At 39.5% G+C, this 9,932-nt stretch overlaps 1 protein-coding gene across 1 annotated transcript in view; it reads left to right on the top strand.

Moving 5' to 3' along the window:
- Positions 1 to 9,932, top strand: part of tanc2a (tetratricopeptide repeat, ankyrin repeat and coiled-coil containing 2a) — a 57,190-nt gene continuing 47,258 nt past the window's right edge. The window contains exon 1 of the mRNA XM_039611334.1: positions 1 to 308. The gene's annotated coding sequence lies outside the window, so the exon portion shown is untranslated. The remainder of the gene's footprint in view (positions 309 to 9,932) is intronic.

The raw sequence follows: 9,932 nt of genomic DNA, 5'->3' as shown, positions 1-9,932 counted from the left end.
GGAGACTCGTGCCACCGGAGCTCTTCAGACGTCAGCTCGTGCTCACCGGAGGAAGGAGAATAATGACCGTAATATAACCTGTCCATCTACTGATAAGAAGATATTAATATCCGGTAATGAATGGGGAATTTGGGAAGTGTGGGAATCCGCCTCGCGCACAACAACGGGTCCGCTGGTTTGTACCGGGGTTTTACGAAGGAGGATACACCGAGGGCTGGATATTAACCCGACCGTGACCGACCTATTATCCACCGGTCAGGCGGTTGTTATTCTCATCGCCGCTGAATTGAGGAAAAACAACACTTAAGGTAGGCCCACTGTCTTTCCTGTGTTTTTCTGTGTTTATACGTGTATGTGAGCGAAGGAAGGAGCTAAATATTATAGTAAGGTGGTGCGTGTATTTGTGTGTGTGTGTGTGTGTGTGTGTGTGTGTGTGTGTGGACGTACAGCCATAATATCGTGTGTGTCATATATATATATATACCTTTATATATCTATCTATATATATATATAGATAGATAACGTATTACAGGCCCATTAATCTTAAAAGGTCCATATTTAGTATTATTGTTACCCCGTATTGGTGTTTTTATTTAATAATCATTGTAATGTAGGCGCTTGTAAAGAATGTGGTCCTATATTATTGCTGAACTCAGCACGGCAGCTCTTAGTCACTGCAGAAATATTGTGTTGACAGCAGAAAACATCACTATAAAATCATGCTTGAAGATCACATGAGCACATTCTCATATTCTCTGAATGATATTAGAATCATTGCTGCTAATGTAAGGTATAGCTAACACACATTTGAACATCACGTGTAAAATAAAAAGCAAAATTGTCAGCGGGATGTTGTGGCTGTACTGAGATAAAAAGCAGTTGAAGATAAAAAGGAGAAAATAACAGCAGAGACAGTGAGGGGAGCATGGTGACAGACTGGAAAAGATGACCCTCACCAGGAACTGTGTGCATGTACATGTGTGACACAGGTTTTACTTTTCCCGCCCTGGTGTGGTCTTGTTTTTCTCAAACATTTTGGTCACATTTCAGTTTCCCCTGCCTCCACTGCTGGGCCGGTTGTCTGATGGAGCCAGCTGGTGGTTTACAGTTGTGTTCGAAGGAAACACAAATCCTTTGTTTGGAAATGAGTGGATTATCTCCCACACTATGTACATGCTACATTATTGTGATGTCTCTGTTGGCTGGAATGGCTAAATCAGATCTGTTTGTCTGTGTGTGATGTTATTTAGCTAACATGTTACAGGTTGAAATGAATTAGTATAGGTACAAATGACACCTAATTACTAGGGGTGTAGAGAATGCACCATCCAGATATCTGTCTTAGTTTCAATTTATACCTTACTGACACCTATATGAGGTGACATTTATTGATGGCAGTGTACCAATATCGACATTCTTCTAGAAGCAAGTCTCAGCACTTGGAAGCCATCTTGGTAACACATCTTATATGAGCAGTTAATCTGAGGCACTTTGTACACTAACTTGCATTTCAGTGGTCACTAGAATAAAGCAGTAACAGTATTATCCAAAACCAGTCAAATCACCATTCTTAAGAAATCCTTTTTCTTTTCTGGAAGGTCCCACCATCTTTGTTCTGACAAAATTCTCCCATAAATTTAGATTCAGGAGTCTTTCGAAGACATGTCTTATAATTTCTCTTGTATTAGTGGCAGTTATAGCTAACTATTAGCGGTGTAATACATGCTCCATTGGCCAAATGCTGGTGCTGATGCCAGTGGCCAATATCAAAGGCCTTCTGGAAGGATCTGGGGCATCACTGATAACACCAGCCTGCATCATATTGGATCATATCTGCACAACCTCATCCAAATAACAACAAAACATAAGCACTTAGTGAAAAAAATACACTTTGCTTCTTTTGGTATGAAAATGGGCAACTGTGCCATGGGCATCCTTTTCAGTTTGATAGCATAGTTTGTTGAAAAGCTGCAAAAATGGACTAAGGAAAAGAGAATGAATCAATGAGCTGGTGCTTATATAGTACTTTATACAACATGCCTCATTCATATAAGTACCTTTTTCTATGCCTAAGTACTTTTCTGCTTAACACTCACACTCCAACAAATGCGTCTAGAGGCATGCAGACTGGAGCAGCCAGGGATCAAACCACCAACCTTCTGCTTAGTAGATGACCTGCTCTACCTCTTGAGCTACAGAAAACCAGGAAGCCCACAAGCCCAATCCAAGAAAGAGCTTGGCTTTTGGTATTCCAGTAGTATGGAAGGAGCCACAGAGTCACTTTGGTGACTTTTGTTTAGTCAATATTTCTGGATACAGTTCTCAAACTCAATCATCTATCAGACCACATAAGGTGGCTGATGGGAGGTTAATCTAACCTCCCATCAGCAAAGAGAGCTGTACCACATTCAGATGAAATGCCACCTCCCATTTTTACTGGCACAGTTGATACGATCACGTTTTGTCTCCAGATGTGCAACATTCTAGTGATGAGGACTTTGAAGATTCATCTTCTAGTAGCTCATGTCCCCCAGTTATGGCTGTACCCCCAGCTGAGAGTTAAATGCTAAGTCAGCGGGAGTTAAATGACGTAGCACGAGATTTGGATCCACTAAATTTAAATGGCTGAGTTGCTTGGGTCTAGGCTCTGTGGGGAAAAACTTCCTGGCTTCTGGAACAAAATTTTGTGGCATCATGAGAAGGATCTTATTCCATTCTTTGCAATCCATGATTACTTTTGGGCACATTGTGAGTATGAAGAAGATGAGTGGAAGCTGTTCACTGCTGTTCACAAATGGACCATATGTGAAAAAAAAATATTTGTACTTTGTGACCAAACTGTTTTTACTGATTATTGTTGAATTTGGTGGTATCAGTGGCTTTCTGGAAAACAGCAGGAATTGTATTTTTTGATGCAAGGTGTTGAAATCAACAGCAAAAATTCTAAGTTCCTGGCAGCTGACTTCCTGACACTTAAAGAATCTTAAGGTATGGTCCTAGTTCTGTCACTGTGGCTAAATGATCAAAGATGACATGATGAAGAGCTGTAAGAAAAGAAACTGGCTCTTTATTGAGAATAATGATGTCTTTTTTTCTTGGAGTCAAAGAAAATATCAGCACATGTCAACAGCTTACTGAGACTTACTGGTAAGTTAATGTAATGTTACATTGGTAACAAAAAAGGAAAACTGCCCCAGTCAAATTTGATTTCACCACCATCAGAATTCTCTCATAGATTCTCTCATGATATCTCTGATGATTCATCCGGTACTCCCTAAAAGGGGTTCAAAAGTCACACATAGAAACTATTGTCAGAGTGTGGGAATACAGAAGTCTGCAGAGTATAAAAAGTCACATTTCATATTATAACCATTTATCCAAAGTACCGTCCAGAACCCAGCATTTAGCAAATATGAGGTTGCAAGTCAGAATTGCTGAATGAGGGTAGTCCTTTGCCTATTTGTGAATCCATTCCACTTCCATACTCGAGCAGAGCATAACTTGATTTGCTTAAAATATTTAAAGAATTTAGGCCATCAAGAATCTTCCCTTTTACCCCCTGATATGTAAAACAAATCAAATAAAAACCTTTTTTCACACAAGAAATATCTGTAATGGACTTGAATTAAGCATTAGCTTGAATTACCTAAAACTTAAATGATCCCTTATACAATTTCAGCTCTAGAGTTGTGCAAAGTAATGCAACCTTCCTCTTTTTTGTCAGTATTCAGGACTCCTATCTTTATCCAATAAACTCTGTTGGATTCCTCCCTATGTTAAAGCTGGTAGGCAGCAGCTGCTGAGGCTTGATGGATAGAACTGAAGCTGAGATGGTCTATTTTTCACCAAACTTTATTTTTTCAAAATGCAGTTACACGTCTCTGTGATGGAGTTGTTTGTCATGTATTGCGCACTCCCAGCCTCTTGCTGGCTTCTGTTCCTAGACAGTGGGAGTGCAGATGGGCATAATCCTGTATTAATCTGCCTAACCCTGTACTTCGTAGTCTGGGTTTAACGCCGCTCTGATTAAAAGCCTCCCCCTCCCCACCATGTCAGTCATTAGTTTAATTAGATCACTTGCATGGCCTCACTAGTGCCAATTAAAAGAATACAAACTGAAGTGCCCCAGCAATGTAATTTTATTAGGATTTTTTAAAACACTCTTCACGAGTTCAACATGAATTCCAAATTCACCCAGCAAATAAAACCCGTTCTCCCAAACCTGTCTGCCTGATTAATTCTATTTTTGAGCTCAGAACAGTGTAAATATGTTAAATATTTCTCACAAAATGCTATGATGACTGATAGAAGGGAATCCAGAGTGTAAGTGCTTGTATGTGAGCATACCCCACCACTCTGACTCCCTGTGGGAAGAAACTCTCTTGGAAATGGGCATCTTGTGATTTAATGCCCCACCATCATTTTCCACAGAGTGAGTGTGGACCACCTGACCTGTGTCCTTGATGATCTTTTGAGCTTTTAATATTGGCGTGACTAATGCACCTATCATGGAGCGAGGGATGCCAATATTTTTCTCTTCCATCCTTCCGCAGCTCGCCATCTGAAGCGGCCCAGTTGTCATAAAGTAGAGTGATGCACCCTATCAGGATGCTTCCAATGATGCAGTCCATTTACATGAAATGCAGCCCTCTGTGTGGTGTTTGCAATGATATTTCCAGTAGTTCAGTTATTTATTAGTCAGATGAAATTCAGTAGTAATGTGATATACTATGTGAAGTAGTAGACTAAATATCAGAAACACCTGATTACGAGAGGTTTATTATTATTACCACCAAAACAAGTTGAAAAACTTCCATGTACAGTAACGGAGTCACTACTTGCTCACTAGCGACTTCGTTTCTTGGCATATATTATCTCCCTCTGCTGGTAATGCAGTTTCTGCATGCGTGTCTATTACACATTTTGCCTTGATACAGGGTTGCTTCTTTGGATGTTGGCTGCTTTTTGTTCTGTTCTATGCCAAGTTGATCCCACCCTTGTTCAATAATGTTGAGGTCTGGGCTGTAGGGAGGCCATGACTGATGTGTTTTGACTGCATTAGCTAAGACTTCTGCAGACAGTATTGGGCAGATGCATCTCTTAGGTCCTCCGTCAGGTCATTGCTGGATAGTTTCTTATTTCTTAAGGACTTGATTTTCGGATATTGTTTGTCTCTTGTAGATAGTGTTTGAGGCCTGCCACTTTATCTTTTGTCCAGTTTACCTACATTTTTTAAGGATGCACTGTAAACGATACTAAGATATGACAGAGTTTTTCCTTAAAGACCTTTGGGAATCACTTTTGTTGGTGAAAAAATACAATTGTATACCTGCCAAACTGCGTTATTGTTGATATTTTTGTTGTAGGTTCCACAAATGGGAGCAAATTATATACACGCACAAGAACTTTATTATTCCCATGGTTAATTTTTGTGCCATTTATATGCTCAGTGCAATAAAAATAGAAACAGGAGCAGAAACAGAAACAGAAACAGAAACATCATGCATGGAGTCGCGCACAGACCAGAACAACAACAATACATTTAAAACAACATAATAAAACTCTGTTGCTGAAACAAAGATGCAGGCTACAGATACAGGATAGAAACCTTTTAAAACTGATTCTTTGCTAAGTTACCTGTTACATGTAAACACAACACTGGTTTGTCCCTTGAGTTAGGTCCCCTTTATGTGCTGCAGTAATTTATTGGTCAGTTGAATCATTCCTCTGAAAATGTTCAGGAAAAAGGACTGTACTGAAAATGAGAAAAGCTGAAAATGAACCACCAGTCAGTGTCTAAAGAAAACCTTTGAAAGATTTTCAGAAAACCTGGAGAACTTTTACTCAAGACCACTTTGAAAAACTAGCTTGGCTAGCAAGCTGTATCTATAAAATGTATAGGTATAATAGACGGATGTACATATCAGCTAAGTAACAGACTAATAAAATATTGAATTGCATAATAAAACATTAGACTGTAATTCACTAAAAATGTAGCAAAACTTTCTTAGATGGCATGTACCACAGAGCAGGGCAGAATATTAATCAGGTAAGGAATTTAAAATGCTCAGTTCAGTTCAGCGACTCTAAATAGTAGAGGTGAGGTCTAACAGGCACTCATTGGCTATCCAAAGATTAGCAAAACATTTCTTGTATCAGCCAAAAAATATACTTTCTAATGCTGTAAAGTGGAACATTATAACACTGGAGTCTATGGGGGACTGCCCTTCATACCCATTGGTCATGGAAAATCCCCTCACTCATATTTTTGAAAATTAAGTGGCTGCTAACTTCCTCCTGTTTCCGTAGCAGCTGCAGCAGAAGTGGAGCTCTGAAGATTCACTGTGAGCTTGAAGGTCACTAACCAGAGCCTGTAGCAATGGAGTACTGGTTTATGTACTCAGCAGAGCTCCAGGAAGCTTCAGAGCAGTGCAAGGACCACCAGTATCAGCTGCAATCCAAGATGGGGGAGTTAGACTTCATCCACAACATCAGATACTCCCTGAAGAAAATGATGGTTACTGCTCTGTTTTTAGTGTCACAAAGTAGGCTCCCCTAATTTTTTTAAGAAAGCCTCTGCTACCACTACTGTACATACACTTCAAATAGTATCTATTCTACTGAATGACAGAACTAATGCCCCCAAAATAGATTCTGTTCATCTGAACAGATTCAGTTTTTTGGGGATTTACTTGAGCATGCATCAAGAGAGAAATGACTAATGCTAGCAGAAAATAAATATTTTGTGTACTTTTACAAAAATCACACAAGACGAATCTTTGAAGGTTTGGAGAGCAGAGCAACAGCTATTAGCAATAGCAAACATTAACATAACGTTATCCTAGTAACTTAAGAAGTAATCAAGACTCAATTAGTACAGTATGTGGCTTTAGCACTGCTGTTATGAAATGAATAGTATTTCATAGCATTATTAGCATGCTGCTTTTGCTGTCTTGTTTACTTTGCCCCCTTGGACTGACCAGTGTCCCCAGAAAGACTGCTGGAGCTAGACAGTCTGGCTTAGTGGAACTTAATTACAGTAGGTTTGTTTGGTCAAAATGGTTGGCCGATTTTTAGTTATTTCTTGCAGTACAGTTATAGGTTGTGTCTGTACATGAGACTTTACGTGGTGCTGAAGTCCTCTTGTATTTTTTTTTAAATCACTTTTCACCCGACTGGGAGAGGGCAGTGGTGTGAAGTTTTAAATTACTTCAAAGAGTGGAAAAGTGATGAAGTGTTTACACCACGAGGAGAGGGTAAAAGGTGAGCATATCACTTAGGCCTTTGTTTGTTTATCTGCAGGAAGCTGTTTTGGGGGCCACACACGCACACACACACTCTCATTCCCTTCCTGTACTGTATGTGGGCAAGCCAAGTGTGTCCTGAGTGATTGCAGGAAGTCAGGATTGGCTTCTCTGGGGAAGAGAGATAAGAGTCTGGCACAGTGCATGTGTGTGTGCATGTACAAGCGGATTCAGTCTAATGCAAGAGCATCTGCACTCAGCTGTTGCTAATAACAGACACACCTATAGATACACAACTAAAGCTAGTCAAACAAACCTGTGTGCTCTAGGTTCAGTGTGTTTGAAGTTGTGTTTGTGAGTGTGTTGTGTGAATATCGCTGGTGATTTCCTCTGCTTATACAATCAGACACTCTTTGGGTGGTTGATAAAAAGGGAAATCTCTCTGTGTTGTTGGGGGGCTATCAGTGCAACACCCAAGTCAACCTAACAGGGAGGCGAGTAGGACTACATTTCCCAGTACACCTTGGGTCATTTGGAAAAACATGCGCAAAGTTTGTCTTGGAACAGGTAGAGCAGAGGTGGGGTGATTTGAATTAAATTTGCATGCTATGTCAAGCCTGCCTGAGAACTGCAGAGTAAATAATGACTCTGTTGTTTAAACCAGGATCCACACTGGATCCATAAGACTTTGAAAATGCCTTTGACCCAGTTTTACTTTGAAAATCTGGCATGACAGAGACTGAGACTTTAGTAAACTATGATGCAGAATCACTGTGTTTTAGTTACCTTCCTTTTAGATTAGCAAAGCTGCGACACCAAGAGTGCAGTGGGTGAGCAACGATCCTCAGTAGTGGTTCATTGGTTTATGACAATGGGAAAAGTTACACAGAGAAACAATCTCTCTAAGAGTCTCTCTAATCTCTATAAAAGAAAAAAAACTGCTCTCCACCATGTCAACAGCATAATGCTGTAAAGTAAATTTAACAAAACAAATTTGGCAATGAAGGAAGATTCAACTTATGATGTAGAGACAAATGGAAATAAAGGGCTATCTACAATACAAGTACAGTTTAAATAAAGACATATTCACTACAAAATAAAGGCATTTTAGCTGAGTAATTAGTTGTTCTTGTTTTGTTCAAAGTAGCCATAAATTGAATTCTTGATTTACTTCTTTCCAGCCTGTATTCATCCATAGTACCACTGTAGGTCTCTCTGAGCACAAATGTGGTTAGACAGAAAACGTGCAGTTATCTAAAGTAAATCCAGACCATCAGCCACATGTAGCTAAAGGCACACACTTTATTTAGTGTTTGTAAATTTCATCAATAAGGTCAATCTGGTTATAGTTAAAAAGTGTATTGGGCAGTAATTGAGTCTTTTATCTGTGCTGTCTGTTCATGTGCTTTGTGTCAGTGTATTTCTGGCTCTAAATGTGCTTGCTTGACAGTAGCAAAGATTTTTGTACCTAAGTGTGCTACTATAACGGCATCCAAGGTGTTTCTGTCCTTACATCTGGTAGCATGATGGTATCGAGCTCATATATTTATATATGGAAATATGCTAGCTTGATAGGTTGCATATTTCCATGCATAAATGTGGTAGCATGATGGTAGCTCACATATAAGGTAAGTAATTGTATTAGTCTAGAGCAGGGGTCGGCAACCTTTCCAATGGCGAGTGCCATTTAAAATTTCCTCAGAAGTCAGTGTGCCATATGATTGCATTAGCAATAAATTTAATAACGCTCTATATTAACAGTTACACATTATATAGAACCACTTTATAGAATTATATTTGTTCGCAGATGTTGGCAGCTATCAGCGAATAGTTATCAGCTATTTTGAAACAAAAAAAAACCCACTTTTTATCCATAACAAGAACTCCATAACAGCAAATACAGAAAATACAAATGCTATTTATGGTCTCCTCACAACAATGATAAGAAAAATAAACTGGGCCAATATGACATGTTTGTTAATACAGAGACACACATGTTAATGTGATCTCTAGTCTCCCACTCAGAGACACAGGTCTCCGAGTGTCCAGCATTCAGACAGCTACCTGAGGACACTCATGTGATAGAAAATCTGCTCACACAGATATGTAGAGCCAAATACTGTCAATAAGGCCTCTGCAATGTTCTGAAGAGAGTTAAACTTGTCAGGTAGTGATGTCCAGCAGGTGAAAATGCAGCTCCATGAACACGCACAGCTGTGGATTCCAGCTGCTTCGATGTTATATGTATGATATCTATACATTTTATGTCAGATAAAAACTTTGGTTGTAAGCTTCAGATAATTATTTAATAACAGCCAGACATTTTAAATGAGAATAAGAAAGAAAAATATTTCTTTGTCCCCCCCTTTCCCTGTTAATGCCCTACCTGGCCCCCTGGCAAAGCTTTGCTAGACCCGCCCCTGCACAGTTACCAGCTGTCAGCTACATAGAAAAGGATCCTGGTGTTATTTGTCTCTCAGAAACAGTTCATAACTTCCCTTCAACTCATTCATGTCACCTAAAAGGTAAACCTGTTTCTCCATCACCTGTTCAGCTCTGATGATTCAGTAAGGACATCTCCTGGTTTCATCTTCATGTTTCCCTCTCACCAGATAACCAAACCATCATGACCAGCAGCTTTACAGCTGTGGCTCCAGCAAACATCAGCTGATACTAGAAAGTAATATT

Source organism: Oreochromis aureus, linkage group 4, assembly GCF_013358895.1.
Source record: "Oreochromis aureus strain Israel breed Guangdong linkage group 4, ZZ_aureus, whole genome shotgun sequence".
NCBI lineage: Eukaryota > Metazoa > Chordata > Actinopteri > Cichliformes > Cichlidae > Oreochromis > Oreochromis aureus.
The sequence above is the reverse complement of the archived record's forward strand: the minus strand, read 5'-3'. Positions and strand labels throughout refer to the sequence as shown.